General features: G+C 41.7%; 1 long non-coding RNA gene across 2 annotated transcripts; it reads left to right on the top strand.

Moving 5' to 3' along the window:
- Positions 1-2,215: 2,215 nt before the first annotated feature.
- LOC310714029 lies at positions 2,216-18,928 on the top strand. Of its 2 annotated transcripts, none has more exons than XR_014529533.1 (4): positions 2,216-2,298; positions 6,076-6,547; positions 8,603-8,657; positions 17,764-18,928. It is a non-coding gene; the product is annotated as an uncharacterized lncRNA (long non-coding RNA). The 2 variants fall into 2 exon arrangements; XR_014529534.1 differs by having other exon boundaries at positions 6,076-6,662.
- The last annotated feature ends 1,911 nt before the right edge of the window (positions 18,929-20,839 follow it).

Raw genomic sequence — 20,839 nt, 5'->3', positions numbered from 1 at the left:
AACCACTTACTTTGCTGAAAGAAAAGAAGCTCTGCTGAAGAATAATGGAATATCCTAAACTGGATGAGTGAGGGTATATTCCCAGTCTGACAGAAGGACTGATTTTTTTTTTAAATCAAACCCATCCTCCACAACAGTATACACAGCCTATATCCCACATTTGTCTGTAATATAATTCTTAACATTGTAATGTTCCTGGCAACATTTCACCCACAATCCTCAAAATCCTAGACAGGTTTTTGAAAAAGTGTGTGTGTGTGAATTTGATATTTCCACTTATTTCCTCCTTATTTGATATTTCCACTTATTTCCACTTATTTCCTCCTTATTCATTTCCACAACTAAATACTGCACACGGCAGACCAGACTTCTCATTACCTTAACTTGTACCATCCACACCACAAATACAATGGCCATCATTATTGACAATGCTGTGATTATTATCAACTGCCATTAAGTATTTCTTCGGGCAAATTACCAGCTGCAAATTATGTAAGGATGAACAGTATCACAGTGGTAGTGTACAATGGTAGTATAAGATTTGTTTAACCTTTTTTTTGGTCTGATAATTGCTGTGTGAAAAAAAAATGGTGCGTTTGTGTTACTAACCTTTAGGGTATACCGTACTAAAGGCAAATATTAAACTATGGCCTCGGGGATTTCTTTTTTGGAGAGTGTCCATGTATTTGACCCTATGGAAAGGGGAAGCAGGTGATGTAGTAGTGTGGCGTATATTTGCTCTGCCTACTGATTTGAAATAAAGTATTCCTTTAAAACTAACTCAAGGGTACCACACACAATTTCCAGGGGTGGAGAATGGAGAGATCCCATTTTCTTCTGTGTCTCAGGCCCCAAGTGAAGGTCTTGGACCATCACTGCAACACATCATCCATAGTAAGCCCTCCCTTACAACACAAGCCAGGCCAAGCAAGGAGAGGGGGAAAGTTAAAGGGACCGTTCTGCTATGTTACCAACATCTTCGCAGGGCTGTATGGGGAAGCATCATGATGATTTTATGGAACCACCCAAATTCAGAGACAGCATGGCTCTGAATTCCAATTGCTGTGGGGTCATAGCAGGAGAGGGCTATTTATTGCCTTCCATATCTGAGGGCTTCCCAGAAGTTTCTGACAGGCTACTGCAGGAAACAGCACACTGGACCTCTGGCCTGACCCAGGCGTGGCTTTTGGGTTTGTTTATTTTTTATAACATCTCCTTCCAGTTATAGATTTCTATCTGCATTACTATATGGGTAAATGATTGATCTATATGGCTCAAAGATACTGGAATGGGACCAGAGCAGGCTGTGGATTTTCACTGGAGGAGTGCCAGGATAAAAAAGTATACTTTCAATCTTCTGGTTCTCTGTTTGAATGGTGTCTTTTTGCTTTGCTTGTTCTTTTGAGGCTTTTCTGAAGGAACACAGAATAAAAGGTCCATTCCTTAGTAAGCACATTGCTCAGGCATCGGAGAGAGAGAAAACTGCACACACAGTAAAATGCTGGGCTGAGCCCTGGGTTAGTCCCCATCAGCCCTGCTTCTTACTTTTCCTCCACATTTGAGCCTGCTTGGCAGCACACCATAATGTGAGGAGGCACAGCTCCAACTATTACATGGAGAGAAATCAAGTGAGAAGCAGCATCCGGGGGGCACGGGGGGATCCCTGTATTGTATGGTGAATGTTTTCAGCCCTAGAAGACATGAATTGAGAAGTCAGTACATGCAGCTGCTCCTGCACTGGTATCCCTAAGGCAAAAATGATACTTGTACTCCTGTTCACAAATTGTGCAGAACACATCCCCCAACCCCAGACATGGTAATAAATCTGTTTCAGAAGTAGTAGTGTTCACTTTGTCACAGTTGTCCTCAGTATCTTTTGCATTATCCCCTGGAGGTAAGGCCCACAGGCTTTAGTGGAGACTACTCTCAATTATGGTGCTGGAGGAGACTCTTGAGAGTCCCATGGACTGCAAGAAGATCAAACCTATCCATTCTGAAGGAAATCAGCCCTGAGTGCTCACTGGAAGGACAGATCCTGAAGCTGAGGCTCCAATACTTTGGCTACCTCATGAGAAGAGAAGACTCCCTGGAAAAGACCCTGATGTTGGGAAAGATGGAGGGCACAAGGAGACGGGGATGACAGAGGATGAGATGGTTGGACAGTGTTCTCGAAGCTACTAACATAAGTTTGACCAAACTGCGGGAGGCAGTGGAAGACAGAAGTGCCTGGTGTGCTCTGGTCCATGGGGTCACAAAAAGTCGGACATGACTAAATGACTAAACAACAACAACTCTCAAGTAAGTGTGCATGGAATCAAGGTCAGAATGTCTCTTTTCTTCTCCACTGCCACAAGAACAACTTAGCTAACTTCCTTTAGGAATCTTCAGGTATCTGAAGAAGTGTGCATGCACACGAAAGCTCATACCAAGAACTAACTTAGTTGGTCTTTAAGGTGCTACTGGAAGGAATTTTTTTATTTTGACTATGGCAGACCAACACGGCTACCTATCTGTTCCTTCAGGAATGTCAACAATGTGCAACTCCAGCTCAGCTACCTAAGAAATAATGAGACAGTCTAGCTGCAGCTTGCTTAGGGCTAGCCAAGATGCTGTTGCTGCTAACGAAAGGGCACATGACAAAGTAAACAACGGCATTATGATGCAATGCACATTCAGGGATGCTGTAATTGCGGGCATAATTGTAAAAGCAGATTCATGTTGTCCAGCTAAATGGAAAATCTGTAATTCAGGCCATGAAGCTAGTAGGGCAGATTGCTTTGCAGTTCTCTGTGTCATAAATCTAAGGTCACTTTTGTACCCTGAATGCATTACATTGCAAGTTACCCTTTTTATATGGCTTCACTGCTGACAGTAAAGATAAGCTTATATGTCAGGTTGTTGCTGATAGGATTCACTAGCTAACATCACCCGAGTGCTGCTAATCAATTAAAGTTTTAAACTTCAGTCACTTCAACATAAATACACTTTAATGCCAATTAATGCAGGCCATCCATCATTATGATGGTGTTATTGTAATGCCAAGTTTTGCTTCTCTGGCAATTATATACAGCAGAGAGGGCTGAGATTGTAGCTGAAATGAAACTTTTACTGCTTCTTGATAATTTTACAAGCACTGTGATATCCTGTGGATGTAATAATGTTTCCGGATAGATCTTAAATTAAGGTCTTGTTTCCCATTACAGGAAAACGCCGCCACAAATTTTAAATTGTTTATGTACACTATATATCAGAGGATATTATGAGTACTTGAAGTAAGAAACCAATTCGCTTTAAAAATGACACTAGGTTTTCCTGACCCCCTCTGTGAATTAGAGTGGGGGGGAGAGAGACTTCCAACCAAAGGGATGAAACACATTTTCAGTTTGACAATAATGGAGTCAATAATCCTGACAAGGAGAAGAAATGGCCCAGTTAAAAGCAGTTATGATTTCTCTTTATTCCAGACTCTGTCATTTCCCCCGTTTTAGCTTTGGGAGGATACAAATGGCTGGAGCTCTTGTCTCCAGAGTTTGCCAATCTCATCTTTCACTTACATTTCACCAGCCTCCATTTACAGGACACTTTCATCCTCCTCTAACTGCTGTGTACAATGCATCCTAGGCTGCAGGACACAAAGCTCTGTTCATTTTAACTGATTCCTTTGACGTTAAAAAAAAAGTTTATTTTTATTTGGTTGGTGGTATTCCATTTGTCCCCTAAAGGCTGACAACTGTTTAGTAGTTGTAATAAAGTTTCTCCCCCAAGGAGAGCAGTGTGGTCTAATAAACAAGATAGCAGTCAGGGCACTTTGTTCCCGGGTACTAACACTGGGTCCTGACCTACTCTATGCAGCCTTGGTCAAATCAATTCACTGCTGTGTATCATGGCTTTCATTGTATCTTCTCCCACACTTTGTCTGGTGTGCTGAGCTGCACTTCTAAGCACACTTTGGAGGGAGTGAGGCTATATACACATTGCCAGATCAAAACTCGGCTAAGTTGTTCTTTTTATGAATTCAAACTGAAGCTGGTTTGGGGAGAAGCATATCTAAACTTGCAATTTCATAAGGAATGGCAGGATAGATGTAGATGTAGATGTTTGTGGCTAATGATAATTTGCACTCAGGATGGTGTTATGGAAAAATTCTGGGTGAAGGTTTACTCTGCTGCCCAGCTTGTCGGGGTGCCACTCCCCGCAGGTCTCTCCTGGTCAACAAGAAGGAATCTCCAGCCAAGTTAAAGAAGCAAACAGCGGTCAGTAGACCTGATCTTTATATGTTGCAACAAGGTTCAAACACACGAAGAATAGGAACCCCAAGCATGGGGTTACATGGACTTTTAAGACCTTCCCCCCTTCCCATAATGCATTTCCAGATACATCATTGATACATCACCAACGTGTCACTAAGAAGGAGGGAATCTTGCACAGTAACATCAGTCCATCATTCATCCCTGTTATCAGATTCTATTCCCTGACACCTTCTAAGTACCCACCACCAAGAGAACAACAAAACTATTTACACCTATCCTTGCCCTCTGGGCTTTGTGAATACCTGGCTTCAGCAAACTCTATCAAGGGATATCTGTCTGGTCCATTCTTAACTTTTCCCCTCTCTCTGGGGAGCAGTGAGGTGTTCCTGACTCTATGCATCAGGGATTATGGAGGCAGAGGAAGCCCTGGATCCCCCCCTTCCAGAGGAGACATTAGCCATTGGAACCAAGGAAATGGGTCAAACCATTGAATTTTGGTGATTATTTGATTCTATATTGGATAGTCAGGGGAAACAGTGCAATACATGGTATCCACTTATTGCTACGGTTTTCTTTTCTGAGCTTCTTTGCTGTTGTGTGCGTATGGTGCCTGTGTCAATGGTCATTGTCCCGGCCTTAGAGGCTGTGGTGGGGTGGTGGGATTTTGGAGGAATCGTTTAACCGCCCCCTGTTCCTGGTTTTAACAATGGTATTGGGGCAGCCACATGACTTCCTACTTTTGTTATTTTTTGTGCTTGCAAATGTTTAGGTGTAGTCACACTGCTTCATTCCAATCAGTTTAAATTCCATAATTCCCTGCTGAAATCCTGTAAACTGTTATACAGGCAGTCATCATTTTGGGCAGGGGTTCTGTCCCAGATCACGCTTAAGCCCGCTCCACCCCTGCTCTGCTCTGCCCTGCCCAGACCCATTCCGCCCCTTTTCATGACATGGCTATTGGGGGCCACTTCTGCATTCAGCTTGCATGTCATTCAGCTGCACCTAAATCGGTTGTTGCATGTGCTACAGACATTATGACTTATTTTTGTCCCAGGTTTGCTGCCTATAGCCCTTCTGGGCACCAGTAATGTGATAGCATTGGGGAAGCACCACAGAAGAAATCCTAAAGCAGAATAAAGCTGCCACTAATTGTGCCAAGGACATCTTGCAGAACATACCCAGAATAAAATGGTAGTCTGGAGGGGATCACAGTATCTTCTAGCGGCTGCTATGCCCAAGTCCAGGCCCTTCAGTCTGCACCACAGCTGAGGTTGATTCTGCTTTGGGCAAGACCCACTTACTAAGAACTGAGCAGCTCCTCAGTTCTAACCATTTCAAAGCATATGACAGTAGCACTGGCAGTAACATCTACTATGATAGCAGTGTGGGGAGTACAAGCAATCAACTGGAGGCAAATGAAGCTTGAATTTCTTTACAATCTGTGTGGGCTGTGGATAGGAGCTGCCAGATGCTCCTATCCTTACCTTCATACACCTGCAAGATTATATCCATAGATGGAAAAGGAGCAATGGAAATACACACTTCCGCTTTTGTAGGAAGCACCCAAAGACTCAAGCTGCAGATCCCAAATAGATTAAGCGGCTTAGTTTAAATTGATGTGTCTACTCAATTTTCTTCCCTTGTATATTAATATATTGCTAATAAATGTGGTGACTTAGAGTTTCGTAAGTATATCTGTTTGAATAATTCATCACGACCATTATTACTATTATCATTTTGGAAAGGAAGCTAAGAGGTCAATTTCATATCTGTGTGGTTTTAAAAGTATTAAAAATACATAAGAAGCCTTTATTTGTCTTGTCAGATGGAGGGATGAACTACATGACTTTTCCTCGTACTCATATATCCTGAGATTATGCTTGCAAACTCTGCCGAGAGAGGTGCTTCTGTGCTAAATAAAACTCGTCATGTCCTGTCTCTGAAACCCAGAAAAAGGCTGCTGACTGGAACCTGTAGATGAGTCTTCAGCAAGAGAGACTCCTCACAAGAAGATTACAGAATGCCCTGAAGACCAGGCCACAAGTAAAGGAGGGAGGAAAATGTCATAGAAACAGAAATGATAAATTGTTTCACCAAAATGGAACTGTGTGCAGAAAAGGAAAATGGATGACAGCAACAACCAGTGCTACAAACACGCATAAGCAAGACAACGAAACAGCTTTCTGTGCAAGTCAAGGTCCAGAGCTCCACTCTATAATCACTACAGAGCCCCATCAGTCAAAAGCACTTCTCTAGCCATCTTGACACCTGGTCAGTGAAAGCAGTCTGGGTGGCAGGTAGGGAGCAAGAACGAAAGCAGGAAAGAATGGAGATATGCCAAAAGAGGGGTGCCTGGGTGATTAGGAATGAAGAAGAATGTAGCTGCTGACTGGAAAAGAAAAGGGCATGGAGGTGAGAAAAGAATGAATCCACAAATACTAGACAGCTGTTTATAAAAAAAAGAGGTGAAGCCATAAGAAAGTGTGTGTGTATGTGTGGTATAATCCTATATAGGAAGAAGGTGAATAAACATAAGAAGTACCTAAGTAGAAAAGTGGCATGGAATCTCAATTTTAGGAAAGGGACGGGGAATTTTAAGAGTTAAAATGGACAGTTATTAATCTGATAAAAATGGTCATAATGGACCTCAGGCTAAGCAAGAAACAAATAAGGGAGCAATCTGTAAAACTCTCATTCTGACTCTCTTGTCTCCTCACACTAACTATTGATGGTAAAAATACCTAATCACCTCTGTGTGGAAAAGGGAATGGAAAGTCTTATTTATGAGCAAATCCTCAGGCATTCAGGCAATCCAAGCAGAGACCAGGATCCATGCCATTTCCTTCTGGAGCCTGAACCAATTCCCTGCTCCCCAGAACTAGCACTAGGTGATTAACCCAGATACATGACAACTATATACTGTAATTCCTAGAGAACGACAATGTCTACATCGGGGGGCCAAAACAGTTTCAAAAGAAAAGATGCAAAGAATGGCATCACCAGCTGCATAAAACATGGCTGGCTTGGTGTGCTTGGCAAAACTGGGCAATTGGACAAATACCCCCTCTGTTAAGCTACTGACAGTGAGATCTACTGACAAATTATGCCCATGTCTGGAGATAATATGCAGCCAATGTTCAGGCAGTAGTTTGTTTCCCTGTCAAGCACTCTTAAATATTAACTGAATATGTTGACTAGTTTGACAGCATAATCTTTTTAGCAATTCCTATAGCACAAAGCCATGGTTATGAGGGAGTTATTAATAGCAAATGATGTTCAGCTAAAAGGCTTTATTTTGCAAAGGTGAGTGGAATGCTGACTCTTTTCATTGTGAAATGCCCTAGCTGAATCTAATGCTAATGCTTAATGTGAGAAGCTGATCATGTTCTAAGTCTTTAGTGAATTAGTGCCACTTCTACCCTTTAGGATTGTAAAATATCTGTGGTGATGCTTCAATTTCCCCATATTGAGCTTCCTCAAACAAACGGTGCCTGACTCTGGACAGTGTTCATTATCTGAGGTTCAGTGCCATTTTGAGGGTTCATTCTTTATACTTGAGCTGCTTCAGGGTTACTGATAATGTCCCTCAACAATCATTTGGGACAGGATGCAACTAACTCACTCCATCAGCCGAAGCCCTATGTAAGGACTTCTGCTTGTGTGGTGGAGCTTTCCCCCTTTCTCTCCCCCCCCCCCCGTGCCCTCTGCATCCACAAAATTGATTTGGTTTGTGTGTCAAGAGAATAATAATAATATTCTGGGCAGCTTCTAACAGAATATTAAAATACAATAATCTATTAAACATATGTAGAACCCCTAGAATAGCACAGGGCAGGAGGAATTATTCCATCTGGCAAGCTGCAACAGAACACTGAATTTCACCTTTGGTATTTTTCGGTTTGTTTTTTCTTCCATTGGGACCAGGACTTTTAAAACGTTCCAAGATTGTGCTTCTAATCATTCCCTACAATGAGGCTACTGGAATGCTCATGTTACAATTTGCTTTGGGTTCCTGCATTTGCTTTATAGAAAAATGTGGACGGTTCTAGCTATAAAGACCATGACTTTAAGCTTATCAGGCACATATTTATCTGCCTGGATGAGGATTCTTGAAGAAATATTTGGAATGCTTATCTCAAAGCTCTGCCAATCCAAGACCTAACCAGCTGAAAGGCAGCATATGCTCTAGCAGTGGTGAATATGCCACCTTCAAATTCAGCTTTCAGGAAAATGTGTCAGTTCAGTGGAGGCAGAGTGTAGGTAGGATGAAAAGGGCCAGTGCTGTGTGTTAATAGTATTTTTAAAGGCACAGATTTATTTGCATATAATTGGTCTTTCACGATCGTTTTCAGGAAGATGTGACACTCCAGTGGAGACAGCATGCACGTAGGATGCAAAAGGCCAGTGGTGAGTGATAATAACTTCTCTTTTTTTAATATAAAGAGCTCAGCTGGATCAAAATCTTAAAAATAACACACTTTGGAGCTGTAGTAGGGAACTCTGTGCAGTTCTGTGAACTAGCCTTGTAGCAAAAGAAGACACCCTCATTATGTTCTATGTTCTATAAAGCTGGCACCATCTGAAAAAAGGATGATAATCCTCCAGCAGGAATTGCAGGTGGCTGTGCTAGTTTACACAGACAGGGGACCCAATATATCTTCTGAAAGATGGTTTCCCCAAGTTTATTTTGTGAAGGGCAGGCAGTCTAATTCAGGAAAGGCTTATATGCACTACAAACTTATATCCATTTTATTGCATCCAGTCATCCTGGCTTCCCTATAATAGTTATGGGGAACTGCAGTGTGGTGAAAACTCTGTCATAGATCCTCAGCTGCAATCCTTACAGTTCTCTGAGAAAAGGCAATTAGTGGTAATTCCATTCCAGCAATGACTTAGATACAACCAGTGCTATTTTTCTAGAAAAAGAGGTGCTGGAACTCACCCTTGTTCTCTTATACTGGCAATGGTGCCCACCTGAGAGGTGCTGAAACTGACTTCTGGTGACTTCCAGCTGGGGAAAAGCCCTAGATCCAACCCTCTCTGGCCCTGTATATACAGCAGCTTCCTGTGTTCCACAATGTCTACCCTTGTTCCTCTTGTGACCCTCTGTGGACTCAGCTATACAGCTAAAAATATAACATTTTAAGTGCATTTTAAAATCATTATACAAATGGGACACTAGATGGCGAGGATGAGCTTATGGCAGATTCAATATATTTTTCAAAATGTTTTTTAAGGAGCACTTTCACATGTGTCTAGTTTCCACCACAATAATCTTCTCATCATTCTGATGACTATAGGGACCAGCCTGAAAAAACTGAACAAGACTCCACTGACGTCTAGATTAAGGCATACCATAAGAAGTCTCTATGGAATCCAGCTATGACTAACAGCAGTTTGGAGGGCTCCTAAGGTTCCTTGCACTGACATTTCTAGTCATTGTGAATCAAATCCTTAATACATATGGTTGCATATTTGTTAAGCTTTTGCAAGGGTGCAAATCCCTGTGACAGGAATGGGAAAACCAGTGATCCTGCAGATTTTGTTGAACTTCAGCTCCCATCATTCCTGGACATTAGCTGGAGCTAGTGGAAGTTGGAGTCCAGCAACATCTGGAGGTCGGCAGGTTCTCCGCTGTTGCCAAGCGGTTATCTGCTTTTGTTTGGGAAGAAAAGTGGGGCACCTCCAAACATTGTATTAAAGCATTCAAAGAGCTGCTCTTGCCACCCCCTCAGCTCTCGCTCAACAAAAAATCTGATGCGAGCATAGGAGTATTCACATAGAGTTCTATCAAGTGTGGGCTGTGCAATGGATTCAAATAGACAGGTGAATTCCATGAATGCAAAAGAGCGCACAAGTGGAAATGCGCTCTTTTTCTGCTTTGTATTAAATGCTGCACTATACATAGCTGTGTTTGTTTTGTAACAATTGGGGAGAATTCATTGTTTATTGTTCCAGCAGGGATAGAATTTCAAGTTTCCTTGGGTGGGGAGGAAGCAGGGGAAGATTTGCAGTGCCGTTCAAGGCCTGCTCTTGGAGATTTTCAAGAGCAAATATTAAAGAGCAGTACATTGAAAGAGCGTTTGACATGTTTACACTGTATACTGCCTTAGAACTACAGTGGTACCTCGAGTTAAGTACTTAATTCGTTCCGGAGGTCCGTACTTAACCTGAAACTGATATTAACCTGAAGCACCACTTTAGCTAATGGGGCCTCCTGCTGCTGCCGCGCTGCCGGAGCACGATTTCTGTTCTCATCCTGAAGCAAAGTTCTTAACCTGAAGCACTATTTCTGGGTTAGTGGAGTCTGTAACCTGAAGCGTATGTAACCTGGAGCGTATGTAACCCGAGGTACCACTGTACACATGTAGGCTGCAGTCCTATGTACACTTATCTGAGACTCAGTTCCACTGAAAACAGCAGGACATAGGATTTGGCTTACAGGTGTGTGTGTGTGAGAGAGAAAAAACCACATGGTCTAAAACACGGGTGGGGAATCTTTTTCGCTCCATGAGCCAGATCCTTGTAGCCATGACATCATTATCAGACAATCTTGGAGATTTAAAAGTGAAGCACAGGGAGACTTGCAAATGCTTTCGAACTGCAAAAGTACTGTTTGAAGCAACTGCTCCCTTGTATTTAAATGTGAAGGGAGGAGGCTGTATCAAAGAGTGCTTTTGCAAAAGGCTTTGAGGCAGCCCCTGTTCACCCATTTTAGTTGTTTAAAGCAGTTCATGCTTCTTTTTTAAGCAGGTGGGCATGGTGAGGGAAATGGCCTCATGGACCAAATTGGACAACTGATGGGACAAAACTGGACCTTAGACCATCAGTTCTCCATCCCTGGTCCAAAACATGGGGCTTTCTCTAAATGATACCCCCTGTGGTGCATCATTTAGCTCACTCTTCCTCCATCACTACTCTTGAAGTCCAGGTCTCCAGAACCTCCATACCCTTTTCTCCTGTTAGTTTTTGCCAATATGCACTAAACTCTTTTAAAAATGAACTTTGAAAGCAGTATAAATTATGCAAAATAAGCAAGTAATTGCCATTTTGCATAATTTATTCTGATTGTAGAATTTGGACTTCGTTCAGGGACAGGTTTTTTCTTTCTTTCTGTAGAGGTGTATGCCTGGCACTACTAATGTGCTTCCCAGCGCTCATTGCTTGCTGAATAAATAATATTGTCAGACAAGTGAAATACCTTCCCTACTAAGAATTTCTAATGTGTCTATCACTATAGTGCACAGACACCAGCGGAACTATCAGCAGTGCAGACATTACAGTTGCAGCTGTTGTTTTGTTCTATCATCTCACCTTTTAATAGCTTGCCTAAGGAAGGAGCGGATGGTGCCACAGTTTGACTTTCATGCAAGCAAGCTATTTTGTTCAGCTGCTTATATGCACATAATAAGGCTGAAATATTCCTGTGTTTTTCTCTCACACACACTTTTCTTTTTTTAAAAAAAATGCAGCATAATCGGAAACATCACACACTGTCCATCATCCTGTTAAAGTAATCACTGCAGTGCTTGTGTTGATAAGACACAGCGATTTTGTTGTTGTGTAGAAGCTTCATTGCAACCAGAAAGACTGAAACTACAAAGGAGAGCAAGAACAAAAGACTCATATGATGTTTTCTTTAAAAATTTCAATAACATTGTTATTAAGGAAAGACAGGAATGAATTGCCTTGTGGATCAGACCAAGCTCCAGCTAGTCAATCGTTCTCTTTTCAGCAGTTGTTGTAGCAAACTTTCAAACAGGCCATTAGGATAATAGAATTTTAGAGTTGGAAGGGCAGCCCTCTGCATTGCATAAAGATTTTGATTTTCCTCTGCTTTTTGTTACCTGCATCTGATAAACTCTGGTATACTGCCACTGGAAAAGCAAGTTCCAATAATTTGAGATCAAAATACTGGCAAGGGGCCAATTTGGAAATTATAATAAAATACATTTACACTTTCTAAGAAGTGGTGTGGGTGGGTCATTTTAGATCCTGGTGTCACTGGGAGGCTCTTCAGATGTCTTGCTTCACTTTGTTCAAACTGTGGCAAACCAGGTCTGTTGCATCTGGGTGAGCCCTTGCTTATTCTGTCCCAAAGTCCTGCTCTAACCACTGGAATGCACCAATCCTGTCCCCAGCTCATCCTTTTATGTTGACCATGTGTGTCTGTGTGTCTTGTGTGTGACCAATGCCCAAATATATTTCGAAGGCCTCTTGGGGGCATGTTAAATGGGGGAGCCAAAGGTAGTTCCTTATAAGTGCAGCTACAGCAGGATTTCCTGCTTGGCTCAATGTGGTTCCTGAGAGACTCGATTGCCCTTTGCATTTGTAAAGAGAAAACATTGTAGCTGAGGTAGGAAGGGAAGGGAGGGGGAAGGAGCTGCTTCTGTGCCATTCTCCAGCGCAGGTTGCCAGCTTCATGACACAGAAGAATGATTCTCTTCATAATTTTTCCAAGGACTATGCTTACTTGGGGAGCAGGCAGCCCGAGAAGCGGTATTTCTGGAAAAGGGATTAGCACAATCAGTGGGGCATCTTTAAATGCACCAGGGGGGCTTAAACAGCAAACGCTCTGAAACAGAAGGTTTTTCTTCCTTCCTAGCAGAATTGTGTTGAGCATCACAACACTATTTTTTCTCCCAGAGAACCAGACTCCATCTGTTTCTGGAACAGCTTAATGTTCATAAAGTAACAAATTATGTTTCACAGCGTAGCTCTTTCACAAGTTAATGGGGCTAAGGAAAGATTTTATAAGATTCTCATGACTCCAGCGCAGACCCAGAGCACACAAAAGGAAGCAGACTGGAGATGCTATAAAGATGTAATTGTTTGGTTACAAGCTAACCTTCCCCAACCAGAAAACAACACAAAGAAATATACTCTACTCACAAAGTGCTAAAGTAATAGAACCTCAAACATCGACAGAGTCCCTACATTCCTGCTCATGATTATTGCATTTGGATGCTGCAAAGGTCAAGGTAGTTCCATGTTGATGGGGGACTCATTTCTTCCAGGGTTGTCAGCTCATTCCTACATCCTTATACTGTGTGTTGCTTTGGGACATATAAGGAAGTAGATAATCTCTTCAGGCTCTGTTCTGGCAACCTTGCATATTCCCCAAGAGGCACATTGGAAATCAAACAATAATAATCATGGGATAATGGAACATTCTTGGCTAGGCTCCATTCACGTAAGTCTGTGCCAGCTTTTGTTAACCTTGTACCATTTATGTGTTCTGGACTATAGCTCCCATCAGCTCTACCCAACTTAGTTGTTTTAGCTGGGGCTGACGGAAGTTTTTGTTCAGATTATCTGGAGGGTGCCAGGCTGTTGAAGGTTGAGCTACACAGAGGAAATTTGTTACAGGGAGCCGAAAGGGATTCAGGGCATTCTCCTGAGCTCTGAAGTTAGGAGACTAAAGGAGACTAAGCATATTCTGTATCTTGTTATGATTCCCACAGTTTAAGTTCCATAGGCTATGTACACATTAATGGCTCAAAATGCAGAGATGTTTTCAATGCATTTCAAGCTGCATTTACATATTACTGAATACACTGGGAAGATCCCTTCACCTGACACACATTACCAGTTTGGCTTCCCCGTGCCTGTAATCCTTGCCCCAAACTCTTATTCATGAAGCTGTCATCTGCACACGTGCAATAGCTGTCTCAAATGTACATACCTCAACTTCACTGCAGAGTGAACATGGCTTATATTTTCAGATTGGATGGAAGCTTATTTGAGGGAAAACACGTGAAACAGCAGTGTTTCTCAAGGAACTACAGGATAGATATGGATTGTGGCTAATGTCCTGTGTAAACAGCTTCAAACACCAGCTGCAGGAGCATTCTGGAACTGAGTTAACAGCCTTAGTCTGAGCAAAATTTCACTGAGGGGAAATCATTGGACTGCTCCATTGTATTTTGCTGGCTTTTTGTTCTGCTGCAGGTGATAATTCTAGTATACAAAGAGTTGGCATAGAACAGAGAGCTTCAAGAGGAACAAATTCAACAACAAATAACACCAGACTGAACCTTAAACAGGGCTGTAGCTCAAGCCAAGTGGTTAGCTCTGCTTCCCTGCCCCAGGAGAAGCTGCTCTGGTCAAAGGGACTATGCTTATTTCAGTAGCTCTAGACCAGGCATGGCCAAACTTGGCCCTCTAGCAGTTTTGGGACTACAACTCCCATCATCCCTAGCTAACAGGACTAGTAGTCAGGGATGGTGGGAATTGTAGTCCCAAAATAGCTGGAAGGCCAAGTTTGGCCCTGCTCTGGACTCTTCCAGTGGCCACACAACTTCCTCAGGTCAGAGAGATGCTGGGAGAAAGGCCTCCATGTGTGCTGAAGCTTCCAGAGCAGGGGAGAACATTGTGTGCAGCATTGTGCTATAGCAAAGCAGGGCATATCAGGATGGGGTCAAAAGGAGGAAGAGATGTAATCAGAAGTGGCTTACCAGGTGTGGCAGAATCACTATCCTAGCTAGCTGCTGCTTATTGGGAGGGAGAGGGGTGCGGCAAGAGGAAGGGTGGTGCAAGCACTCTGGTAAGAGCTCCATATTGGTTAGTATAGTGTTTCCATGTGCTCTGCCCCAGCAAGCTCCTTCTTACCTTGCAGCCTGTTAATTCATCTTTGGATATTTTGCCTACTCTATAGAATTCACAGTAACCTTCTTTTTCTGCCAAAGGTTCTAGGAATTCTGCACTATGCCAGAACTTCATCCCAGAAGGGCCTCATCTCACCACTTGCCCTGAAAGGATTCTGCCTTTCTGAGCATCTCAATCAAATGTTCACAAAGGTTGAGGCTTTTTTGTGAATGTTCAGTTTGAGACCTCCATCACCATTCCATCTCCCTTCTCCCAGAATCCCTGGTGGGAAATTTCCTGGTGGAAATGGGATGTGTGTAGTCAATATTTTTTTGGTAGCCCCAATTGACAGTGGGAAAAAGCAACTGCAAGGCCTAAAAGATCCTTTGCTGCCTCTTCCCACACCTCAGGACCTTGGGGAAGGGGAATCAGTAGCTACTCATCTTGAGCCTGTTCATGAGCATTCAAGCAGAAGCTATGTGAATGCTCATGAGGCCCCTAATACCAAGAACTTGACGGTAGATTTTGCAGTCTAATATCCTATCATCAGAAGTGGCTTTACCAAGAAGTGAAGTGATGTGAAGCCTTGGGAGGCAGATCATAGTGATACCATTTTGCAACCTCCAGCTCAGTTTGCTCTTTAAAAGGGGGGGGGAGGGAGGGAGGGAGGGAGGGAGGGAGAGGGAGAGAGAGAGAGAGAGAGAGAGAGAGAGAGAGAGAGAGAGGGAGGGAGGAAGGAAAGAAGGAAGGAAGGAAGGATTTCTGAGGTTTGTTTCAGAGGTGAAAATATCTAAGGATAGCACTGGCCACATCTAGGGCATGCCTGATGGATGCTAGTTTTCTTGAAACCATGTAAGAAAGGATGAAACTCCCAAGGCAGTTTGTTCCACTGATGGGTTGCTTTTCTGATTAGCAGCATTTTCTGACTGTCTAATGGCTTTTGCTGATTTTTCTGTCTTAAGTTGTTAAGATGAGGACAGTTGCTGAACTCACATCACCGCCACCCAAATGGAGGCATCTGTAATGGCATGCAAATAGCATCCCATTTGTAGAAAAATTCTGATTTTCCTATATGCTTTTGATATGGAGTTTGACTATTCTGAAAAAGTAGTACTTTTGCAAGGACCAGGAATGTAAATGCCCATCCTTTGCTGATAGCATATGTAGGATATCAGTGTACTTGTTCTACAACAGATTGAGCAGGCAGTGCAAGGCTTCCTGTGTTATTTGTAAGTAGGAACCAAGGAGAAAAAGGAAACTGCGCATTTAAGGAGGCATAATAAATCTGGCCGCTTGACTTGGCTTACCCTGATCTGATTTTCCTTTCAATTTACCACAGCTCCACATTTAAGCTAAAGAGAACGGTGACACCTGCTCTCGGCAGCTGCAACAACAGATTCTCCTCTGGACATTTTTCTTTTACTGTGCTGTGCTTATTTTCTGTGTGGCTTGTAAACACGTGTCAAACTTTCATTATTTCTACTATGAGAGAGATATTCTCTCAAACTGATGCACATTCTTCTTAAAATCACCGGGGTGGGGGTGGGGGTGGGGCATAGTCATGTTTTGCTCTTGCAACAAAAACATCAATAATCTTGTGGCACCTTAAAGACTAACAGATGTATCGTTAAACGCCATCAAAATCTCCACAACATGAGATTTCAGGAGTTCCAGCTGTGCTTATCCAGGGTTTGTGTTTCCTTTGGAAATGAGGCACAGTGGATTGGTTCCAATATTTTCAAATTAATGAATGTTTGGGTAAGGGTAGACAAAAAGGATTTTCTAAAGAAGTATCAAAACTGGAAGAGAAATTAATAATTGCAAAAGGGAAATTTATATCCAACATGTACGACCTCCTTCTTGATTGGGAAGTGAAAGAAGAGGAGGTCAAAGCAGTTATGATTCGCTGGGCACAGGGCACTGGGCATAACATACTTATGAGTGATTGGGAACGATTATGGAAAAAAGATATTAGATTAACTCTATGTTATAATTTAAGAGAAAACGTACTAAAAATGCAATATAGTTGGTATTTAACCCTGGTCAAATTGGCAAAGATATATAAGAAGAACACGAAAACTTGTTGGAGGTGTAAAGAAGGAATAGGCATGTTTATCCACATGTGGTGGGAGTGCAAGAAAATTAAAGAATTCTGGGAGGTTATTTATAATGAAATTATAAAAATGTTTAAATTTTCATTCAACAAAAAAACCTGAGGTTTTTTTACTTGGTATTATGCCACGAGAAATTACAAAAACTGCCCGACCTATATTTATGTTTGCAACCACTGCAGCAAAGTTGCTAATAGCCAAAAATTGGAAAAGTAACTATATTCCCACGAAAACTGACTGGTTAAAAAAGACGATTGAATACTCGCAGCTCGCAAAATTATCTGGGAGATTAAGAGGAAACACCACACAAAGAGTTGACAAGGATTGGTCAATATTTAATGATCTCAAAACCTGTATAGAAAACACAAATCTTCTGACAGAAGTATAAATAAATCTAATAAATAGAGAAGTTAGACGAGAGAAAGAGAAAAGTTAGACGTGAAAAAGGAAGTAATTATCATAAAGCATAAGCATAATAAGGAATATGAAATGCGCATAGATTAAAGATTGACAAAATTACACAATGAGACTGGTTGGAACTCAATAAACACAGCATGTCAGTGTCTTTGTTGGTAGGTAGGTGGAAGTGGTGATGAAGGTGATGTATGTTTTGTATGTGATGTATGTAATGTAATGTCAAGTGTATATAGTTTTTGTAATGTATTGATATTTATAATAAAGGGGGGGGATGAGGCACAGTGGAGCCTGTGGAGCCTTCATGATATAGGGTTTATTTACACACATATATGACCTGAGTGTACTGTGGAGGAGTTCAAAGCATTACACTCCAAGAGGATCTCTTGCTTCTCCCATAGGTGTGGCGGCATTGGATCAAAAACAAAAACCAGTAATTCTCTTGACTCCTTTCTGCTGTCTCCAAGCAGTCAGTCCGTTTTGTAATGTGAACCTGCCTCCTGCCAGTGACTGCTAACAGACTTAAAGGATTTCCCTCAAGTCGACATCCTGAAAAACCCCACCCTTCTGGCCTTTTGGCTTACTAACTAGAAACCAAGGCTCAAGGAAGGGCTTCACCCATTTGGCTGCCTGGCATTGAATCTCCTGAGGGCCCATCTGCCTATCCTTTGTTAAATGAATGACTATTCTCAGGCTTTGTTCCCCTAATAACCTACACTCCACGAGCTTTACTAGACTGGCCTGGCTTGTATTTTTAACATAAGCTGAATCCAGAGATTGGGTGTTTGGCACAGTCTAACTTCTCAAACCTTGATTAATTCTAACTTTTATTGGACCCAGGAATTTAGGGTGTCTTGCACCCCACAAATTCAAAGCTGTATTATTGCAAAAACGCTCATGGACTACGGTCCACTGAATCAGATGCGTGAAGTCTTATCCTGAGCTACAGGTACAACTATGCATGTTTTGGCAGGGAATGTAAGCATCACCTTTGGCCACTTCGCACTATACTTTGTAGATATTGTCATGCTCATCCATTCTGGTTTGGGCTGTATGGCTATGAATACACTCATGACTTCTTCCTTTCTTGTTATGGATACTGAACATGGATCTGAACATGTTGACTGGATTTTTGGATAAATGGAATTGAAGGTTTATGCTCCTCCTTGTTGACTAAAGAGGCCAGAGAGAAAATGGCATATTGGGTGCTGGAGATCGCAGGTACATGCTCAGAACTCATCCTTAGTTAAAATGATTGATTGGGAGCTTTAAGAATACAAAAGTGGTTTTCACTAAACTGATGAAGGGCAAGTAAACTGTGATATCCATGAATTCTGGAATAGAAACTAAACCTACAAAAAGCATTTCTGCGTGAGGAGGGTCAGCAATTCTGGCTGAGCAGTTTACTTTGGGGTGGTGTTATCAAAGTGATTATTTATATCAGCTTGACTATATTGCTGCACTTTGAAAAAGAAGAGCCCTTTTCCATTTTGCTGACCACATTTTTTTTTATAAAATAGATCCCCCCCCCCCCGAATGTAGTTCATACTGACTAGTCTTCCAGTTGTCTACTGGTATATCAGAAGTCTGGCTCTGGGTATTGAGCCCTTTAGAACCTGCATAGCTTTTCCTCTGAGTGTTCAACAAAGAAATGTGTATAGTGTTGCTAATGATAGACCCTTCAATTCTTTCCCTGAAAAATTGGACAAAACCCTCCAGAGATATCATGAAGAGCCTCTGTGAAGAGTGGAGGATAGAGATGCTGCAAGCAGCGAATGTAAAATGTTTGGAAGAAAGAAAGCTACTGAAAACAAAATGCCAACTAAAAGGCATCAGCCAAGGATACTGTCTGCCTTTCAAATCCTTATCCTTTGTGAGAGAAAAGACAAAAGTTAAAGGCAATGGGAGGAAATTATGCAAAATCACAGAGCTTTTTTTTCTCTTATAAAAAGCAAGTCCATTTCTGAGTATGATTATACACATAAAAGCTGGAAATAATAACATGGAAGAATATTAAAAATAGAGAGAATGTGGAATCTTTCCCTAGCCAGAAATTCAGAGGCTTGAGGTATAATACGAAAGCAAATTGAGTTGAAAATGGTTTAATGTAAAAATGGAGCGAATTATGCTGCTTACAGTGCAACATACACTGGGAAGACCCGCTGGTAAATTAAGAGGGGCAGGGGGAAGAGACAAAACTGGAAAATATCATGAAAAGAATCAGTTTACATTTGACCCTGAAGTTTTCTTCTGCTATATTGTGGGATTTGTAGATGCCGGCCAGATTTGTTGTGAAGGAGCAAGAAAGCCATATACTTATTTCACAATCTGTGTTTTTAAGAAACTTATTAAGCTACACTAAAGTTCTCCCTTCAGAATTAATGAAGGGGAATGTTTACACCCAAAGGTTCTCCAAATGTAGATATTGTTATAAATTAAGTCCTACAAAGACCAGTAGTGGGTAAAATTATCATGAGTTATCTTGTTCATAATTTCACTTTTCACATCTTGTTCTCAAGTTACCTCTTGTAGGATTATGTCCAACATTGGATAAGCAGAAGGCAGTTTGTGTTCCAGATTTCTTCCTCCCCTCCCCTCCTGCTTGCTGCTCCTTCTACCCCATCCTCTCAAAGCCTTTCTAGAGAGCTGGAGAGATCTGTCAAAAACATTTTGAGGCTGCAGTGAGGGGATATTAGGTGGAAGGATCTTGTACTAGTGGATCACACATTGGAAACAACCTAAAGTAAGGATTTTTTTTCAAGGTATGGTTTTATTGATAGCACTGGCGCCCTTCACATTGGGTGAGCGAAGCATCATTTTTTATGTGCTGTTTATCAATATTACGTTCAGATGTGAGAAAGGGAAATAGCATATTGATTCCATTTCCAAAAAACCCCTGAGATTCCGCTGTGTTCTTAAATTGATGGGAGTTTATTATAATATTTGAAAGTTGGATTGTAGCCTGATCTCAGAAATATACAGTATGGATTCAACTTGAATCAAGAATTTTATTGGGGTTTTGAAGATTGACAATAGTTGCTAAATTGTTGATAGCCTATTTGATCTCTGAAAAAGGGGTCTCACTGTTGATATGGGATAGCTATATATCTCCTTTTGTTTCATTTTGCATTTGTCTCTCTCCATGGAATATTGGGAGGTTAGATACAGGGCTGTGTACACATGTCATTTTATTCTGGAATCAATGGAACTGGGTTATTTGTTTTTTCTACATAATCCACACACAATCTAGATCGGTGGCATATTTTCTGCCCTTGAAGAGAGCTTTCATTCTGAAAATAACAGCTCATTGCAGATTGATTCTGCCTTTCCCCACAGTGTGTGCACGATAAAACAGATTCAGAGGTAGGAAGTCACAGTGATGAGAGAGAGAGGGAGAGAGAGTATCCACACCTGCCCAGTTACATTGTGGGTAGGTGAAAACCAGGGTTTCCCAAACTTAGGTTTCAAGCTGTTTTT

Source organism: Podarcis liolepis (assembly GCF_965112155.1).
Source record: "Podarcis liolepis genome assembly, chromosome: 8".
Lineage (NCBI taxonomy): Eukaryota > Metazoa > Chordata > Lepidosauria > Squamata > Lacertidae > Podarcis > Podarcis liolepis.
This window is presented reverse-complemented; position numbering and strand designations above follow the sequence as displayed.